At 43.3% G+C, this 20,207-nt stretch overlaps 1 long non-coding RNA gene across 1 annotated transcript; it reads right to left on the minus strand.

Annotated features, from left to right (window-relative positions):
• Window positions 1-981: 981 nt before the first annotated feature.
• Window positions 982-11,028, minus strand: LOC121532736. The gene is made up of 3 exons (XR_005994377.1): window positions 10,956-11,028; window positions 6,445-6,549; window positions 982-1,278 (listed from the first exon to the last, which is right to left on the minus strand). It is a non-coding gene; the product is annotated as an uncharacterized LOC121532736 (long non-coding RNA).
• Between the last annotated feature and the right edge of the window lie 9,179 nt (window positions 11,029-20,207).

Below are 20,207 nucleotides of genomic sequence, written 5' to 3' on the forward strand. Positions count from 1 at the left end.
CAATCACCCTCGGTCTGGGGCTTCATGCAAGATCTCACCTCGTGGGGCATCAATGATCATGAGGAAGGTGAGGGATCAGTCCAGAACTACACGGCAGGACCTGGTCAATGACCTGAAGAGAGCTGGGACCACAGTCTCAAAGAAAACCATTAGTAACACACTACGCCGTCATTGATTAAAATCCTGCAGCGCACGCAAGGTCCCCCTGCTCAAGCCAGCGCAGGTCCAGGCCCGTCTGAAGTTTGCCAATGACCATCTGGATGATCCAGAGGAGGAATGGGAGAAGGTCATGTGGTCTGATGAGACAAAAATAGCTTTTTGGTCTAAACTCCACTCGCCGTGTTTGGAGGAAGAAGAAGGATGAGTACAACCCCAAGAACACCATCCCAACCGTGAAGCATGGAGGTGGAAACATCATTCTTTGGGGATGCTTTTCTGCAAAGGGGACAGGACGACTGCACCGTATTGAGGGGAGGATGGATGGGGCCATGTATCGCGAGATCTTGGCCAACAACCTCCTTCCCTCAGTAAGAGCATTGAAGATGGGTCGTGGCTGGGTCTTCCAGCATGACAACGACCCGAAACACACAGCCAGGGCAACTAAGGAGTGGCTCCGTAAGAAGCATCTCAAGGTCCTGGAGTGGCCTAGCCAGTCTCCAGACCTGAACCCAATAGAACATCTTTGGAGGGAGCTGAAAGTCCGTATTGCCCAGCGACAGCCCCGAAACCTGAAGGGTCTGTATGGAGGAATGGGCTAAAATCCCTGCTGCAGTGTGTGCAAACTTGGTCAAGACCTACAGGAAACGTATGATCTCTGCAATTGCAAACAAAGGTTTCTGTACCAAATATTAAGTTCTGCTTTTCTGATGTATCAAATACTTATGTCATGCAATAAAATGCAAATTAATTACTTAAAAATCATACAATGTGATTTTCTGGAATCAAATAGAAACAAAAACAGAGAGAAAACATGAGAGTCACAGATCTACCAATTATGATAAGAATAGTTAGTTTTCCCCTCTCTTTCGTGGAATGCATGCATGGATAGATGAATGCAAGTCATGAGAGAGCTGACCCCAAACATACGGGTCAACAGAACTGTTGTTATGACTTTTGACCTCTGTGTGGAATTCCGCTTTTGTTTTTGTGTTAGCCAGTGGTGGTGGCATCTTCTCTGTGATTTCCTGCCCCAGCAGTTATCATCCTGTGATATTTGGGTTCCTCTCTGCTCTCCCTTTCTCCCACACTGGTCCTTAAGGTACTCAGCTTGAGGCGGTCCTATTTATATGCATTGAACAAAACAAAAAAACGGGAGGAAGAGAGAGAGAAAGAGAGTGTATAAGTTTCCATAAATGGTGATGATAAAGGGAAAGTGGCAGTTGTAGAGTGCAACTTGCCGTCACTTCCTTCCTGTTTCCTTTGTTTAAATTCACTGGTGAGCCTTGACCCCAAGCCATTACAATACACACATCTGATCTGTTCAAGCAAACACACACACACACACACACACACACACACACACACACACACACACACACACACACGTATACTGGGTACTAAAATGCAAATTCCACATCGCATAGAATAAACACTAAGATACTATAATTTACATTTGTATTGACAGTTTTGCCTGACTGTACTTGTAACCAATATGTTCTGTCTGCTGTGTTCGTGTGGCTCTATAGCGAACATGCCCAACCTGTAGTTGTTCCATGACCTGCATCTGTCATCTGAGCATGCATCCCTATCCATCAGGTGGAGAGACACACTGACACACGCTGTTCCTCAACAATAGAGATGCTGGTTCTTGGAGGCCTCCCAAGCAACCGGTTTCTCCCTCGTACACAGTTTGTGTGTGTGCGTGCATGCATGTGTGTGTGTGCGCGTGTGCCCTCCTACAGAGTTTAGTGAGGCGTGCCCATTCAAATCAGTAAATGATTTTATTGGCATGCTGAATTACAGGTAGAACATGTTATCAAGACAGGAGTCAACATGTCTCAACAGAATCATCTCACTAACCCACAGATACTATCACACACAGAGTGGCGCCTGATAGACGTGAGAAACCAGCTCAATTATACAGTATTACACTTCACTACTGAGAAATGTAGAGACGGATGGCAGCAAATTGTGAAATTGGATCAGACCCATTTGAATAGTGTCAAACAATGTACTCATTCTAGATTTTTCTCAAACTTCTGAATAAATGGGTCGAGAGAGAGAAAGAGAGCGAGAAAAAAGGAAAATGATATACTATTGCTGACCACACCCTGTCTTGCCCTCTGGTCAGGTAAACATCTCTCGCTCTGGAAGGCTCAGCTCTCCCACGCTCTGCTATCACCATGGCTCATCACTATGACAATGTCTCAGAGTACCTTCATGCAGATTCCTCGAATGCTAGGCTACAGTGAGAACACTCACCTGGATACTGTAGGTCCACTTGATAGTCAAAAATAAGTCTGTACACTGTTGTTCATTCAGATAGGTGCATAGGATGAGTGAAAGTGAGATATATCCACATGAAAAAATACTGCAGTTTACTATAGAATTCTGTAGTAAACTGTAGTATACTGTAGAATACTATACTACACACTGTAGTATCCCTCGATCATGTGTAGTACTTACTATATAATTTTGTAGTATACTGTAGAGTACTATAGTAAATACTACAGACCACAAAAACACCACATTAAATAATACAGTAATGTCTGCAAAAACATTACAGTCCGCAAAAACTGTAATGTTCCGTATTGACTGACCTTCATGTCTTAAAGTAATGATGGACTGTCATTTCTCTTTGCATATTTGAGCTGTTCTTGCCATAATATGGACTTGGTCTTTTACCAAATAGGGTTATCTTATGTATACCCCCTCTACCTTGTCACAACAACTGATTGGCTCAAACGCATTAAGAAGGAAAGAAATTCCACAAATTAACTTTTAAGAAGGCACACCTGTTAATTGAAATGCATTCCAGGTGACTAACTCATAAAGCTGGTTGAGAGAATGCCAAGAGTGTGCAAAGCTGTCATCAAGGCAAAGGGTGGCTATTTGAAGAATCTCAAATACAAAATATATTTTGATTTGTTTAACACTTTTTTGGTTACTACATGATTCCATATGTGTTTTTTCATAGTTTTGATGTCTTTACTATTATTCTACAATGTAGAAAATAGTAAAAATAAAGAAAAACCCTTGAATAAGTAGGTGTTCTAAAACGTTTGACTGGTAGTGTATATACAAAAGTATGTGGACACCCTTCAAATTAGTGGATTCGGCTATTTCAGCCACACCTGTTGCTGACCGGTGTATAAAATCGAGCACACAGCCACGCAATCTCCATAGATAGACATGGCAGTAGAATGGCCTTACTGAAGAGCTCAGTGACTTTCAACGTGGCACCGTCATTGGATGCCACCTTTCCAACAAGTCAGTTTGTCAAATTTCTGCCCTACTATAGCTGCCCCGGTCAACTGTAAGTGCTTTTATTGTGAAGTGGAGACGTCTAGGAGCAACCACGGCTCAGCCGCGAAGTGGTAGACCACACAAGCTCACAGAACGAGACCGCCGAGTGCCGAAGCGGATAGAGCGTAAAAATCATCTGTCCTCGGTTGCAACACTCACTACCGAGTTCCAAGCTGCCTCTGGAAGCAACAAGAATTGTTAGTCGGGAGCTTCATGAAATGGGTTTCCTTGGCCGAGCGACCGCACACAAGCCTAAGATCACCATGCGGAATGCCAAGCGTCGGCTGGAGTGGTCTAAAGCTCGCCGCCATTGGACTCTGGAGCAGTGGAAACGCGTTCTCTGGAGTGATGAATCACGCTTCACCATCTGGCAGTCCGACAGACAAATCTGGGTTTGGTGGATGCCAGGAGAACCCCACCTGCCTGAATGCATAGTGCCAACTGTTAAGTTTGGTGGAGGAGGAATAATGGTCTGGGACTGTTTTTCATGGTTCGGGCTAGGCCACTTAGTTCCAGTGAAGGGAAATCTTAACGTTACAGCATACAATGACATTCTAGATGATTCTCTGCTTCCAACTTTGTGGCAACAGTTTGGGTATGGCCCTTTCCTGTTTCAGCAGGACAATGTCCATGTGCACAAAGTGAGGTCCATACAGAAATGGTTTGTCAAGATCGGTATGGAAGAACTTGACTGGCCTGCACATAGCTCTGACCTCAACCTCATCGAACACCTTTTGGATGAATTGGAAAGCCGACTGTGAGCCAGGCCTAATCGCCCAACATCAGTGCCCGACCTCACTAATGCTCTTGTGGCTGAATGGAAGCAAGTCCCCTCAGCAATGTAGTGCATACTACAGCCTGCAAAAACAGTCCGCAAAAACACATACACTATAGTAAACTGTAAATACTACAGTGTACTACAGTCATGTCCACAACACTCCAGCCTTATTCGAAAATGTATGAAATTAAAATGTTCCTCATCAATCTACACACTATCCCCCATAATGACAAATAAAAACCAGGTTTTTATATATTTTTGCAAATGTATTAAAAATATAAAACAGAAATACCTTATTTACATAAGTATTCAGACCCTTTGCTATGAGACTCAAAATTGAGCTCAGGTGCATCCTGTTTCCATTGATCATCCTTGAGATGTTTCTACAACTTGATTGGAGTCCACCTGTGGTCAATTCAATTGATTGGACATGTCTATATAAGGTCCCACAGTTGACAGTGCATGTCGGAGAAAAAAACCAAGCCATGAGCTCGAAGGAATTGTCCGTAGAGCTCCGAGACAGGATTGTGTCGAGGCACAGATCTGGGGAAGGGTACCAAAACAATTCTGCAGCATTGAAGGTCCCCAAGAACACAGTGGCCTCCATTATTCTTAAATGGAAGAAGTTTGGAACAACCAAGACTCTTCCTAGAGCTGGCTGCCCGGCCAAACTGAGTAATCAAGGGAAAAGGGCCTTGGTGAGGGAGTTGACCAACAACCCGATGGTCACTCTGACAGAGCTCCAGAGTTCCTCTGTGGAGATAGGAAAAACCATCTCTGCAGCACTCCACCAATCAGGCCTTTATGGTGGCCAGACGGAAGACACTCCTTAGTAAAATGCACACGAAGGCCCGCTTGGAGTTTGCCAAAAGGCACCTAAAGACTCTCAGACCATGAGAAACAAGATTCTCTGGTCTGATGAAACCAAGATTTAACTCTTTGGCCTGAATGCCAAGCGTCACGTCTGGAGAATACCTGGCACCATCCCTACGGTGAAACATGATGGTGGCAGCATCATGCTGTGGGATGTTTTTCAGCGGCAGGGACTGGGAGACTAGTCAGGATCAAGGGAAAGATGAACGGAGCAAAGTATAGAAAGATCCTTGATGAAAACCTGCTCCAGAGAGCTCAGGACCTCAGACTGGGGCGAAGGTTCTCCTTCCAACAGGACAACAACCCTAAGCACACAGCCAAGACAACGCAGGAGTGGCTTCGGGACAAGTCTCTGAATGTCCTTGAGTGGCCCAGCCAGATCCCGGACTTGAACCTGATTGAACATCTCTGGAGAGACCTGAAAATTGCTGTGCAGCAACACTCCCCGTCGAACCTGACAGAGGTTGAGAGGATCTGCAGAGAAGAATGGGAGAAACTCCCAAAATACAGGTGTGCCAAGCTTGTAGCGTCATACCCAAGAAGACTCAAGGCTGTAATCGCTGCCAAAGGTGCTTCAACAAAGTACTGAGTAAAGGGTCTGAATACTTATGTAAATGTGATATTTCCGTTTTTTATTTTTACTAAATTTGCAACAATTTCTAAAAACCTGTTTTTGCTTTGTAATTATGGGGTATTGTGTGTTGTTTAAACAATTCTATCCATTTTAGAATAAGGCTGTAACGTAACAAAATGTGAAAACAGTCAAGGGGTCTGAATACTTTCCCAATGCACTGTATGCCATCGTATACTATTGTATTTTTTAATGTGGGTAGATACAGGAGAGAGAGAGGAGAATAGAGAATAGATGAGAGGCATTGGCTCATAACTATTGACAGCAAGTGGTCTGAATGGTATGCTCTTAGTTTGAAAACTAGTATGTACTGTATGTGACACTATAGAGTTAATCTCATTCTGGCTCAAATCAGGACAATCTCCTCTTTAAAACTGCTAATGAGGTATTCAGAATAAGTGAAGCTATGTAATAAAATGGGCATTTTATTCTATCTGAGTAGTTCTGGTGCTATAAACAAAACACAACATATCTTTATGACTGCTATCAAAAGGACTTTGGCAGTACAGATGTGCACAGTACTACAATGTATCTGTGAACTTGGCGCGCTTACTACTAACACCAGCTATTTGGGTGGGCCCTACTTCATCATTCCAGATATAGAACATGTAGACAAACTCACGCTGGCTCTGGCTTCCAGGCACTGACCTTAATCCACACAATTTCTAAGCATTTCAAAACCAGTATTTCGAAATACCTCAGAAGTACACTCCCAAGGCCTGTATACTTTACTCCTCCTTTTCCCCTCTCTCCCTTTCCTGTAGTCATCTCTTCCTTGTGGCACCTTCATGTGGAGTGCCTGCTGGAGAGAAGGAAAGTGAGAGAGAAAGAGAGGGGGGGGAGTTTGAAAAATGGGTCAGAGAAACTGAGCTAGGATAAGTACTTCATATGCATTAATCTGATGAAAAACAACAACAATCTGGAATTAGATTCTGATCAGCAAGGAGCCCACTAAGGTCCACCGAGATTGTTGTTGTCTCACCAAGTGTTAACAAGGCTATCACACGGTTAGGGTGGAGGTGCCTCTGTCTGAGAGGCAAGAATGCCAAATAAAGATGTCCTGTCATTGAAAAGGTTCCCAGAGACTGTCTTCAGCACTCACTGTGTCCCTCAATCAGTGGTGTAGTGATGCCTGGAGAAGTGGGTATACTGTAAATGTGCAAAAAAAAATCCTAACAGCCTGCCCGGCGAAGGAAAGGTGCCCTGTGTGAAAAATTCTATGAGAAACAGTGACATACACTCTGAATGACCTAAAATTATAAATCCCATATTGGTCTTTCACAGTCAGTCCAACCCAAGCTGTACTGTGCAGTATGCTAATAGTAGGCCTACTATTAAAACAGATAAATGGAGTCAGAAATTCACAGGTTTCAAATTTCCCCAAATATTTTCAGGTTTTCATTCTCAAAGTCACCTTTTTTTTCATTTCTTTTTTTTTTACAGAAAAACAACACAAATGTATACTCTATGCCATATCAATGCTTAAACCACATCAGGAGACCACTTTTGATGTCTGGGAAAAATCTAAGAAATGTTGATTTTTTTTTATTGAAGTGTGCAGGCACCTAGCACTATTGTTTGATTGGTGGTGTTTCTGTAGCACATGAGATAGAGTTTGCAAACTAAATGGCCACTGGATTGATGCAAATAATCATCATGATATCATTTTGATAAGTAGTCATGGGCTGTTTTGTAGCTAGTTAACATTTAATAGAGAAGGGTTTTGGGAAAGCCTTTCCATCTACCAGAAGACCGTTAGGCCTATCATTAGCATCGCTATATTTGTCCTGTTCCTCAATTGTTTGAAACCTGGACATTTTACTTCATATTATGAGGCATGTCTTACCTTGCTTCCAAGTAGCCTATAGTCAAAATCCCACCATAAAAACTTGGAGACAATTATTATTATAAAGACTTACTCATATGCGTATCTGGTTCGATTGGTTTTCTTTCCACTTTCTTTCATTGTCTTGCAACCAAAGGGCATTATCGTAGTCATATTAGCAACCCATGATAGTTGTTGCATCTTTAGATCTCCCCTCTTTCTAACGGATATTGCCATCTTTGTCCATGAAACCGCTTGCATATGTGGTGTGCATTTTAGAACGGTGTTTTCCCTCAGATTGCATTTTGGAAAATTCACGTGTAGGCCTACTGCCATGTGTACATTACTGCACCTAAAATATGAAGAAATAAGCGTACACCTCCACTACACTACTTTGATACGTATCAGTGGGGATTAAGTGAGTATACATAATGCCCACTGAAAAATAATTGAGTATACGACATATACCTGCGTATACCCTCAACTGCACCACTGCCCTCAATGCACTCTACTGTACTTTGCTGAATTTAGAATCAGGGAGTATATCCTCTGGGTCACACATGCCTGAGCACGCTACCAAAACATTAAGCATATTCAGGAAAAACGGGAGAGGGTTGCTAAATATAGGCCAGCTGTGTTGTGTTTGAATTGTCCCAGAGCCGCTGGCTTGTGGTGGGAGGGAGGCATAACGGGGCTGCTGTGATGGAGAGAGCAGCCATCCTTTGTGCGTGTGTATGTGCGTGCGTTCGCGTGTGTGCTGCCATAGACCCACAGGCAACCCGGCTGGTCTTGTTGTTCCTAGAGTTTGCCAATGCTAATGCTATAGCCTCCTGGGTCTCTTCTGACAGGTCCACAATGCTATGATTTATCATCTGGAATGTTTATGTGTGTACGAGTGTGTGTGCGTGTGTGTGTGTGTGTGTGTGTGTGTGTGTGTGTGTGTGTGTGTGTGTGTGTGTGTGTGTGTGTGAGAGAGTGTGCGCGTGTCTGTTTCTGAGACGGGTCCAGCAGTGTCCAGCCGTAGGAAGTGTATAAGATAAACAGGCGTCATGGTGGATGGAAGCAGGGCCAGGACAGACAGGACAGACCCCTGTGAGTGCGTTACTGATTTATGGGCCATGCTTTCCATTCCTCCTTCTCCTCCCCTGAACAAGGGCCGTAAAGAGGGAAGCAATGTTTATTTTTTGTCAGCCATAGCACTCCATGAAACATGACTACATCGATATGTACTTTTGATAATAGTTCGCCAACATGTGCTTGTTACCAGTTTCTTCCATTGCTCGAAACTCAAAGTAGTCGTAGATCGATTCAATCTCTAGCTCCTCATCATTGAAACAGTGAGCCTGGTTTAAACGGAGCCTCTGGTGATATACTGTAGTTGTAAGGACTTCTGTACATAAAACAAAAGGCCCACATTTATTTTGAGCCAAGTTTCTCTCTCTCTCTCTCTCTTCTTCTTGATCCCAGATTCTCCCTATTGTTAAATCCATGAGGTCTACTTTTGTACTCGAGTGGACCAAAAATAACCAGCAGTGTATGCGACTATGCGCACGCGTGTGTGCACTATAACTTCCTGCAGGCCAAGAAGACACTGGGAGGAAGTGACATAAGAATCCAAAATAATATTCACTATGTTTCATTTGTGGCACCATGTAGAACAATATTTGCATTGAGATTTAACAATGGACCTGGGAAATAATTAACCAACTTACAAGGAGCGTTTCAGCTATTATTTGAACAGAGCACAAAGATAAAGTGCGGAGTGTTGGAGAAAAGCCAACGGAAATGTGAGGAACAACATCATTCAGGAGCGGTAAAGGTTATCCTCTTATTTTAGCCATAATAAAAAAAGGAAAGCATCGCTATCATCAACGTCGTTTCACAGTGAGGCAAAATAACAAAGCTTGACAACTTTCTGGGTGACATACTTAACATACTCTTGGTACTTTTCCAGCACGATACCTCTTATTGATAAGCCAAACTGGAACTGGTTCAATCCAGTATGCCATCTAATGTTTGAGTTCTTTATGAGTTATACTACAGCAATGTATTCAGTTGATATTTTCCAATACCTGAAAATGTGACATGACAATGTGGCAGCACCTGAGAATATTGTGTATATATTATTGTACTTGAGTGTTCACATAGCCTCCTTACAGCAATGACACAGGTTTGAACTTTGCTTTGTGGTATTGTGAAACTGTCTGCAAAAAAAAAAATGCTATCACTTTCACAGTAGTTTGATGATGATTCAGTATGAGTGTGTCAGCTACTCACAAGCCGCTGACACAATAATGCAGTTCTTCCAGTCAACTTCTCTATCTCTCTCTCGGTTTCTCCCCATTTCTCTCAGACACAATTAATGAGAAGGAGGAGTACTGCGCACATTGACAACAATGTCAGCTAAGAGAAACTAGGAGATTTCACAACTCATAACTGGTTCACTTCAAAAGCCCTGAAAATGTGTCCCACACTGTAAACCAGATGCTGGTGCACATTCTCAGGCCCCTCCTCCTTTCTAATCCACCTCAGTTCTACTTACCACAGCATGTGAGAGAACAGCACTCCCCTGGAGAAACAGTTTTAGGTGTGCCTCTTTATTTGTAGCTATGGTGTAGAGTGGAAAGGGCTGTATGTAAGCTATGGCCTAAAGGTGTCCAAAAACATTTTCAAGAAGACATAACTAAAATCATACTATTCCAGGAATATTCTCTGAGCATTGCGCAAAACATATTTCAAATAATCGACACTATACCAAATATAAGGAAACGTTGCCCTAACATTCCCATTCTGTCAACCCATTCCCACTCGCCGCTACACGTGTGACGGCATACCATTTGAACAATCAGATCAGCTCTAAAAAAAGATCTGATGTGAAAAGATCTGACGTGATTGGTTAAAAGACAAATTAGTGGAAAAAATGTCAGAATTGGACATGCTGGCTGCTCCGGACACAGATATGACTTGTTCTGGCCATGGAGAGTTACTGTACAGTGCTACTATGCCTGCCGGGCAAACACTGAGGAAGAGACAATTAAGCCAAGCTAAGACACACTAACAATATCATATTTGGTAATAGTATGAGACAGTAGTGCTATGTTTTAAGTATATTGGATAGCTGTAACTCTTACACAATTAAACAAATGGTGTCTAAACAATTATGACATCTAAGACATATGTTTTTCTGTCTCTAATGACGTACGTAAATAATCTCAGTCATTTTATGGGAAGCATGGACTTAACATTGTTACTTTAAGAGAACCCCAGGCGATTTCAAATGTACATAGAAAGAGTCTGGACAGGCCAGTGGAGAGGTGCCAAGCCTGTGTTGTCAGACAGCCAAATCCCCTCACCCCTCCCCACCCACCCTGTCATGTCCTGACCTGGCTCTTGACTCCTGGCTCCTGTCCTGCGACTTCCTCCTCCTCCTCTATCTCTTGGCTGATTACTGCGATGAGCTGAGGCGAAGAAGTGTTACGGGAGACAAATCTAGTGCACTAAGCCAGGAGGCGGCGGAGGCTATTTCAGGAAGCAGACTGGGCCAAGGATAGAGACAGGAGCCAGAGATAGGACCTGGGGGTGGTGGGGGTGATGGAAGGTGGTCTTCCACTGGTCTTCTTAAGTGTTTATGTCAAAAGGCAGTAGACACATTAGTTTAGTTTAAGACCCATTAGAAAATCAGGACTTATCTTCTTGGGTTCATACGCAAATACACAATAGACAACACAATACTATATAAAGCATGAAATACAAGAGGATAGATTCCGATAAATAGGCCTAGATAAATAAATAACAAAAACAAACAAAATAAAGCAAGTTTAATTTATAAGCTGGAAGTAGAAACCTATGTGTTGTTGTTCATTAGTTTACTCTAATTAGGGGAGGGGTGGTAGGGTTAATGGAAAATAATAAAGGAAAATATATTTAAAAAAAAAAATATATATATATATATACAGTTGAAGTCGGAAGTTCACATACACCTTAGCTAAATACATTTAAACTCAGTTTTTCACAATTCCTGACATTTAATCATAGTAAAAATTCCCTGTCTTAGGTCAGTTAGGATCACCACTTTATTTTAAGAATGTGAAATGTCAGAATAATAGTAGAGAGAAAGATTTAGTTCAGCTTTTATTTCCTTCATCACATTCCCAGTGGGTCAGAAGTGTACATACACTCAATTAGTATTTGGTAACATTGCCTTTAAATTGTTTAACTTGGGTCAAATGTTTCGGGTAGCCTTCCACAAGCTTCCGACAATAAGTTGGGTGAATTTTGGCCCATTCCTCCTGACAGAGCTGGTGTAACTGAATCAGGTTTGTAGGCCTCCTTGCTCGCACACGCTTTTTCAGTTCTGCCCACAAAATTTCTAAAGGATTGAGGTCGGGGCTTTGTGATGGCCACTCCAATACCTTGACTTTGTTGTCCTTAAGCCATTTTGCCACAACTTTGGAAGTATGCTTGGGTTCATTGTCCATTTGGAAGACCCATTTGTGACCAAGCTTCAACTTCCTGACTGATGTCTTGAGATGTTGCTTCAATATATCCACATAATTTTCCTTCCTCATGATGCCATCTATTTTGTGAAGTGCACCAGTCCCTCCTGCAGCAAAGCACCCCCACAGCATGATGCTGCCACCCCCGTGTTTCACAGTTGGGATGGTGTTCTTCAGCTTGCAAGCAACCCCCTTTTTCCTCCAAACATAACAATGGTCATTATGGCCAAACAGTTCTATTTTTGTTTCATCAGACCAGATACAAAAAGTATGGTGTTTGTCCCCATGTGCAGTTGCAAACCGTAGTGTGGCTTTTTTATGGCAGTTTTGGAGCAGTGGCTTCTTACTTTTGTACCTGTTTCCTCCAGCATCTTCACAAGGTCCTTTGCTGTTGTTCTGGGATTGATTAGAACTTTTCGCACCAAAGTACGTTAATCTACAGGAGACAGAACACGTCTCCTTCCTGGGCGGTATGATGGCTGCGTGGTCCCATGGTGTTTATACTTGCGTACTATTGTTTGTACAGATGAACGTGGTACCTTCAGGCGTTTGGAAATTGCTAAGGATGAACCAGACTTGTGGAGGTCTACAATTCTTTTTCTGGGGTCTTGGCTGATTTATTTTGATTTTCCCATGATGTCAAGCAAAGAGGCACTGAGTTTGAAGGTAGGCCTTGAAATACATCTTACAGGTACACCTCCAATTGACTACAATGATGTCAATTATCCTATCAGAAGCTTCTAAAGCCATGACATCATTTTCTGGAATTTACTTATTGGTAAAATAGCCCTTAAACACCCTGGAGGTGTGTTGGGTCATTGTCCTGTTGAAAAACAAATGATAGTCCCACTAATCCCAAACCATAAATTATTTATTTATTATTATTATTTTAAGCCCAAACCAGATGGGAGGGTGTATCGCTGCAGAATGCTGTGGTAGCCATGCTGGTTAAGTGTGCCTTGAATTCTAAATGAATCACAGATAGTTGTACTAGCAATGCACCCCCACACAATAATAGCTTCTCCTCCGTGCTTTACGGTGGGAACCACACATGCAGAGATCATCCGTGCACCTACTCTGCGTCTCAATAAGACACGGTGGTTGGAACCAAAAATCTCAAATTTTACTCATCAGACCAAAGGACAAATATCCAACGGTCTAATGTCCATTGTTCGTGTTTCTTGGCCCAAGCAAGTCTCTTCTTATTATTGTTGTCCTTTAGTAGTGGTTTCTTTGCAGCAATTCGACCATGATGGCCTGATTCCCGTAGTCCCCTCTGAACAGTTGATGTTGAGGGTGTCTGTTACTTGAACTCTGTGAAGCATTTCTTTCGGCTGCAATTTCTGAGGCTGGAACTCTAATGAACTTTTCCTCTGCAGCAGAGGTAACTCTGTGTCTTCCTTTCCTGTGGCGGTCCTCATGAGAGCCAGTTTCATCATAGCGCATGATGGTTTTTGCAACTGCACTTGAAGAAACGTTCAAAGTTCTTGAAATGTTCCATATTGGCTGACCTTCACATTTTAAAGTAATGATGGACTGTCGTTTCTCTTTGCTTATTTGAGCTGTTCTTGCCATAATATGGACTTGGTCTTTTACCAAATAGGGCTATCTTCTGTATACCAATCCCACCTTGTCACAACACAACTGATTGGCTCAAACGCATTATGAAGGAAAGAAATTCCACAAATGAACTTTTAACAAGGCACACCTTTTTAATTGAAATATATTCCAGGTGACTACCTCATGAAGCTGGTTGAGAGAATGCCAAGAGTGTGCAAAGCTGTCATCAAGGCAAAGGGTGGCTACTTTGAAGAATCACAAATATAAAATATATTTAGATTTGTTTAACACTTTTTTGGTTACTACATGATTCCATATGTGTTATTTCATATTTTTTTATTTGTAACATGCGCCGAATACAACAGGTGTAGATCTTACAGTGAAATGCTTACTTACAAGCCCTTAACCAACAATGTAATGCAGTTTAAAAGAGATAAGTAAAAAAGAATATAATGATATATATAACGACAGTAGCAAGGCTATATACAGGGGGTACCGGTACAGAGTCAATGTGAGGGGGCACAGGTTAGTTGAGGTAATTGAGGTAATATGTACATGTAGGTAGAGTTAAATTGACTATGCATAGATAAGTAACAGCAGCGTAAAAGATGGGGTGGGGCCTTCCTCTGACACCGTCTGGTATAGAGGTCCTGGATGGCAGGAAGCTTTGCCCCACTGATGTACTGGGCCGTACGCACTACCTTCTGTAGTGCATTGCGGTCGAAGGCTGAGCAGTTGCTATACCAGGCAGTGATGCAACCAGTCAGGATGCTCTCGAGGATGCAGCTGTATAACTTTTTGAGGATCTGAGGACCCCATGCCAAATCTTTTCAGTCTCCTGATGGGGAATAGGCTTTGTTGTGCCCTCTTCACGACTTTCTTGGTGTGTTTGGACCATGAAAGTTTGTTGGTGATGTGGACACCAAGGAACTTGAAGCTCTCAACCTGCTCCACTACAGCCCTGTCGATGAGAATGGGGGCATGCTCAATCCTCTTCTTTTTCCTGTAGTCCACAATCATCTCCTTTGTCTTGATCATGTTGAGGTAGACGTTGTTATCCTGGCACCACACGGCCAGGTCTCTGACCTTCTCCCTATAGGCTGTCTCATCATTGTCGGTGATCAGGCCTACCACTGTTGTGTCGTCGGAAAACTTAATGATGGTGTTGGAGTCGTGCCTGGCCATGCAGTCATGGGTGAACAGGGAGTACAGGAGGGGACTGAGCCCCCGTGTTGAGGATCAGCGTGGCAGATGTGTTGTTACTTACCCTTACCACCTGGGGGCGGCCCGTCAAGAAGTCCAGGATCCAGTTGCAGAGGCAGGTGTTTAGTCCCAGGGTCCTTAGCTTAGTGATGAGCTTTGAGGGCACTATGGTGTTGAACACTGAGCTGTAGTCAATAAATAGCATTCTCACGTAGGTGTTCCTTTTGTCCAGGTGGGAAAGGGCAGTGTGGAGTGCAATAGAGATTGCATCATCTGTGGATCTGTTGGGGCGGTATGCAAATTGGAGTGGAGGTGAGCCATGACCAGCCTTTCAAAGCACTTCATGGCTGCAGTAGTGAGTGCTATGGGTAGGTAGTCATTTAGGCAGGTTACCTTAGTGTTATTGGGCACAGGGACTATGGTGGTCTGCCTGAAACATGTTGGTATTACAGACTCAGTCACGGACAGGTTGAAAATGCCAGTGAAGAAACTTGCCAGTTGGTCCGCGCATGCTCTGAGTACACGTCCTGGTAATTCATCTGGCCCTGCGGCCTTGTGAATGTTGACCTGTTGAAAGGTCTTGCTCACATTGGCTACGGAGAGAGTGATCACACAGTCATCCAGAACAGCTGGTGCTCTCATGCATGCTTCAGTGTTGCAGCTTGCGGCTGGGTTTTCCTTTGTAGTCTGTAATAGTTTGCAAGCCCTGCCACATCCGACGAGTTTCAGAGCCGGTGTAGTAGGATTCAATCTTAGTCCTGTATTGACGCTTTGCCTGTTTGATGGTTCATCTGAGGGCATAGCGGGATTTATCATAACCGTCCGGATTAGTGTCCCGCTCCTTGAAAGCGGCAGCTCTAGCCTTTAGCTCGGTGCGGATGTTGCCTGTAATCCATGGCTTCTGGTTGGGATATGTACGCACGGTAACTGTGGGGATGTCGTCGTCGATGCACTTATTGATGAAGCCGGTGACTGAGGTGGTATACTCCTCAATGCCATTGGATGAATCCCGGAACATATTCCAGTCTGTGCTAGCAAAACAGTCCTGTAGCGTAGCAAACGTGTCATCTGACCACTTCCGTATTGAGCGAGTCACTGGTACTTCCTGCTTTAGTTTTGCTTGTAAGCAGGAATCAGGAGGATATAATTATGGTCAGATTTGCCAAAGGGAGGGCGAGGGAGAGCTTTGTATGCGTCTCTGTGTGTAGAGTAAAAGTGGTCTAGAATTTATTTTCCTCTGGTTGCACGTGACATGCTGGTAGAAATTAGGTAAACAGATTTAAGTTTTCCTGCATTAAAGTCGCCGGCCACTAGGAGCGCCACATCTGGATGAGCATTTTCTTGTTTGCTTATGGCCTTATACAGCTCGTTGAGTGCGGTCTTAGTGCTAGCATCGGTTTGTGGTGGTAAATAGACGGCTATGAATAATATAGATGAAAACTCTCTTGGTCGATAGTGTGGTCTACAGCTTATCATGAGGTACTCTACCTCAGGCGAGCAATACATCGAGACTTCTTTAATATTAGACATTGCGCACCAGCTGTTTTTGAGAAATAGACACACACCCCCAACCCTCGTCTTACCAGACGTAGCTGTTCTGTCCTGCCGATGCACGGAAAACCCAGCCAGCTCTATTTTAACCGTGTCGTCGTTCAGCCACGACTCGTGAAACACAAGATATTACAGTTTTTAATGTCCCGTTGGTAGGATAATCTTGAACCGACATCATCAAGTTTATTTTCCAGTGATTGCACGTTGGCTAATAGAACGGATGGTAGAGGTGGGTTACCCACTCGCCAACGAATTCTCACTCCGCCCCCTGTATTTCCGTCTTTTATTCACGCGAATGACAGGGATTTGGGCCTGGTCTCGGGGAAGCAGTATATCCTTCGCGTTGGACTCATTAAAGAAAACATCTTTGTCCAGTTCGAGGTGAGTAATCGCTGTTCTGATATCCAGAAGCTCTTTTCGGTCATGAGAGAGAGTAGCAGCAACATTATGTACAAAATAAGTTACAAACAATACAAAAAAACAAACAAAATAGCACAGTTGGTTAGGAGCCCGTAAAACGGCAGCCATCCCCTCCGACGCCATTATATATTATATCATGTTATATCTACCGTAGCTTTGATTGGACTGATCATGTCAACATCATACTTTCAAAATCTTAGCAAAATCTTAGCTAGCAAGCTAGCAAGAATCATGAATCAAGTCGACAATCTACTAGCAAATCCTTTTCAATCCTTGTCATATGAAGAGAAATTATGAATAGAAATTATAGATCAAACGTATCAGAGCTCATCGGCCATTGGACATAAACATTACACAACAAGTTGGAAATCGCAAATTCAACAATGAATGGTTTGGAAGGAATCAGTGGTTAACTGCAAGCGTTGCAAAGCAATCACTAGCATGCTATTCAGTGGAGTGGGTGTGTGGTCCAAGTCTGGGTTTAAGGGTCTCTTTTCCAAGCTTAAAAGGATAAACATTCAACATTGGCCATGCTGTCAATCCAGCATGACTTCTGCCGCGTTCAAAACAACTGGAAATTCGGAACTGGGAAATCTCAGACGTCAGTGAGTTCAAGACAACTGGGAACTCCACACCCCAAAAAAGACCTCAGACTGGGAAAATACATTTTGAACAGTCATCCAACTCAGAATTCCAAGTCGGGAACTCTGGCCTCTTTCTAGAGCTCCGACCTGAAGATCACTGACGTCATGATTCAACCTTGTTTTTTTCAGAGTTCCCAGTTGTCTTGAACAGGAAGATGGCACGGCGGTCCTTCGTGGGCAAATTTTCTCATCAAAGTCTGGATTTAAATCCAAATCCAGACTTTGATGAGAAAATTTGCCCACGAAGGACCGCCGTGCCACTTTCCTGTTCAAGTGAGCACTACAAGGTGAGTCCAAAAATGTATTGTATGCTGCTGCATAAATGATGTAATATGCCAGGGAGATATGTACAGTAGTTAAGAAAGTAATACTAAGTGTATGTTGTGTAGTAAGCTGTTAGTAGCCCATATGCCTCAGGTTTTTAGTACATTTATTAAAAATAAAGAACATAAATACCTTATTTACATAAGTATTCAGACCCTTTGCTATGAGACTCGAAATTTAGATCAGGTGCATCCGGTTTCATTGATCATCCTTGAGATGTTTCTACAACTTGATTAGAGTCCAACTATGGTAAATTCAATTTATTGGACATGATTTGGAAAAGCACACACTTGTCTATATAAGGTCACACAGTTGACAGTACATGTCAGAGCAAAAACCAAGCCATGAAGTCAAAGGAATTGTCCGTAGAGCTCCAAGACAGGTTTGTGTCGAGGCACAGATCTGGGGAAGAGTACCAAAACAATTCTGCAGCATTTAAGGTCCCCTAGAACACAGTGTCCTCCATCATTCTGAAATGAAAGAAGTTTGGAACCACCAAGACTCTTCCTAGAGCTGGCTGCCCGGCCAACCTGAGCAATCGGGTGAGAAGGGCCTTGGTCAGGGAGGTGATGGTCACTCTGACAGAGCTCCAGAGTTCCTCTGTGGAGATGGGATAACCTTCCAGAAGGACAACCATCTCTGCAGCACTCCACAAATCAGGCCTTTATGGTAGAGTGGCCAGACGGAAGCCACTCCTCAGTAACAGGCACATTACAGTCCGCTTGGAGTTTGCGAAAAGGCACCTAAAGGACTCTCAGACCATGAGAAACAAGATTCTCTGGTCTGATGAAACCAAGATTGAACTCTTTGGCCTGAATGCCAAGCGTCACGTCTGGAGTAAAACTGGCACCATCCCTACGGTGAAGCATGGTGGTGGCAGCATCATGCTGTGGGGATATTTTTCAGCGGGGAGACTAGTCAGGATCGAGGGAAAGATGAACGGAACAAAGTACAGAGAGATCCTTGATGAAAACCTCCTCCAAAGCACTCAGGACCTCAGATTGGGGCGAAGGTTCACCTTCCAACAGGACAACGACCCTAAGCACACATTCAAGACAACGCAGGAGTGTCTTCGGGACAAGTCTCTGAATGTCCTTCAGTGGCCCAGCCAGAGCCCGGACTTGACCCTGATCGTGCATCTTTGGAGAGACGTGAAAATAGCTGTGCAGCGAGGCTCCCCATCCAACCTGACAGAGCTTGAGAGGATCTGCAGAGAAGAATGGGAGAAACTCTCCAAATACAGGTGTGCCAAGCTTGTAGCGTCCTACCAAGTAAGACTCGAGGCTGTAATCGCTGCCAAAAGTGATTCAACAAAGTACTGAGAAAAGGGTCTGAATACTTATGTAAATGTATTATTTATGTTTATTTTTTATTATTAAATTTGCAAACATTTCTAAAAACCTGTTTTTGCTTTGTCGTAATGGGGTATTGTATGTAGATTGATTTACATTTACATTTACATTTACGTCATTTAGCAGACGCTCTTATCCAGAGCGACTTACAATGAGGGAAAAAACAATTTAATACATTTTAGAATAAGGCTGTAACGTAACAAAATATTGAAAAAGTCAAGGGGTCTGAATACTTTCCGAATGCACTATATGTGAAGTTGGACAGGTGAACTGCACTGCACTTAAACAGAGTCTGCTCTTACCAGTATACAATATGTAGGAGTTGATTGTCTGTACCACTGCCTGTCACAAAGCTCTATAAACAGTGTTTTTGGCATTAATGATTCTATAATTCATTATAGGATCTGTATGGTTTAGTAGCCTATTGCTAACTGCGTTAGAGTGCCAGTTGCCTCACAGGGCGCTGGATGTTTACTTTCCAAGCTGTACAATACACCAGCAACACAGTCGCAGCAGCTGCTTAGCTTATGCTACATTCCCAAGAACTCACACAGACGTCCTCTACACACACACACACACACACACACACACACACACAAACAAACCCCTGTAGGCAGCTGCTACGTGCTCTGACTATCGCCAGTAATTCCAAGTTTGGAATTCTCTCGAGTTTACAAGCTCACTGTCCCATTCCTCCAGAACAGCACCAGAACAGCACTAACCCCATTTCAGTCAAGTACTCAGTCTGAGATGGGAAATTCTACATTACTTTCCAAGGAGAAAATGTTATTTTAAGTGTTGATGACACAACCGTGCTTCAGAACATTGCTTGGCGCTCCTGAGATTCATAGTGTGCTTGTTTGTGCTACCAGTGGGGGAGGAGGAGTGGGTGGCAGGTAAGCAGCAGCCCTGGAGGCTGGAGGCTGGACTACTTCACAGGGATTACAGACTAGCATGGTCCCTTCTCAGCAGAGCCCATCACCCCCTAGCACAGCATGGCTAAAGGTTCCCCCCATCCTCTCTCTGGGACTAAGAGCTATATCCTCTCTCTGAGACTAAGAGCTAGATTATATCATAAGAGCCAG

The sequence above is a fragment of the Coregonus clupeaformis genome, chromosome 20 (assembly GCF_020615455.1).
Source record: "Coregonus clupeaformis isolate EN_2021a chromosome 20, ASM2061545v1, whole genome shotgun sequence".
Lineage (NCBI taxonomy): Eukaryota > Metazoa > Chordata > Actinopteri > Salmoniformes > Salmonidae > Coregonus > Coregonus clupeaformis.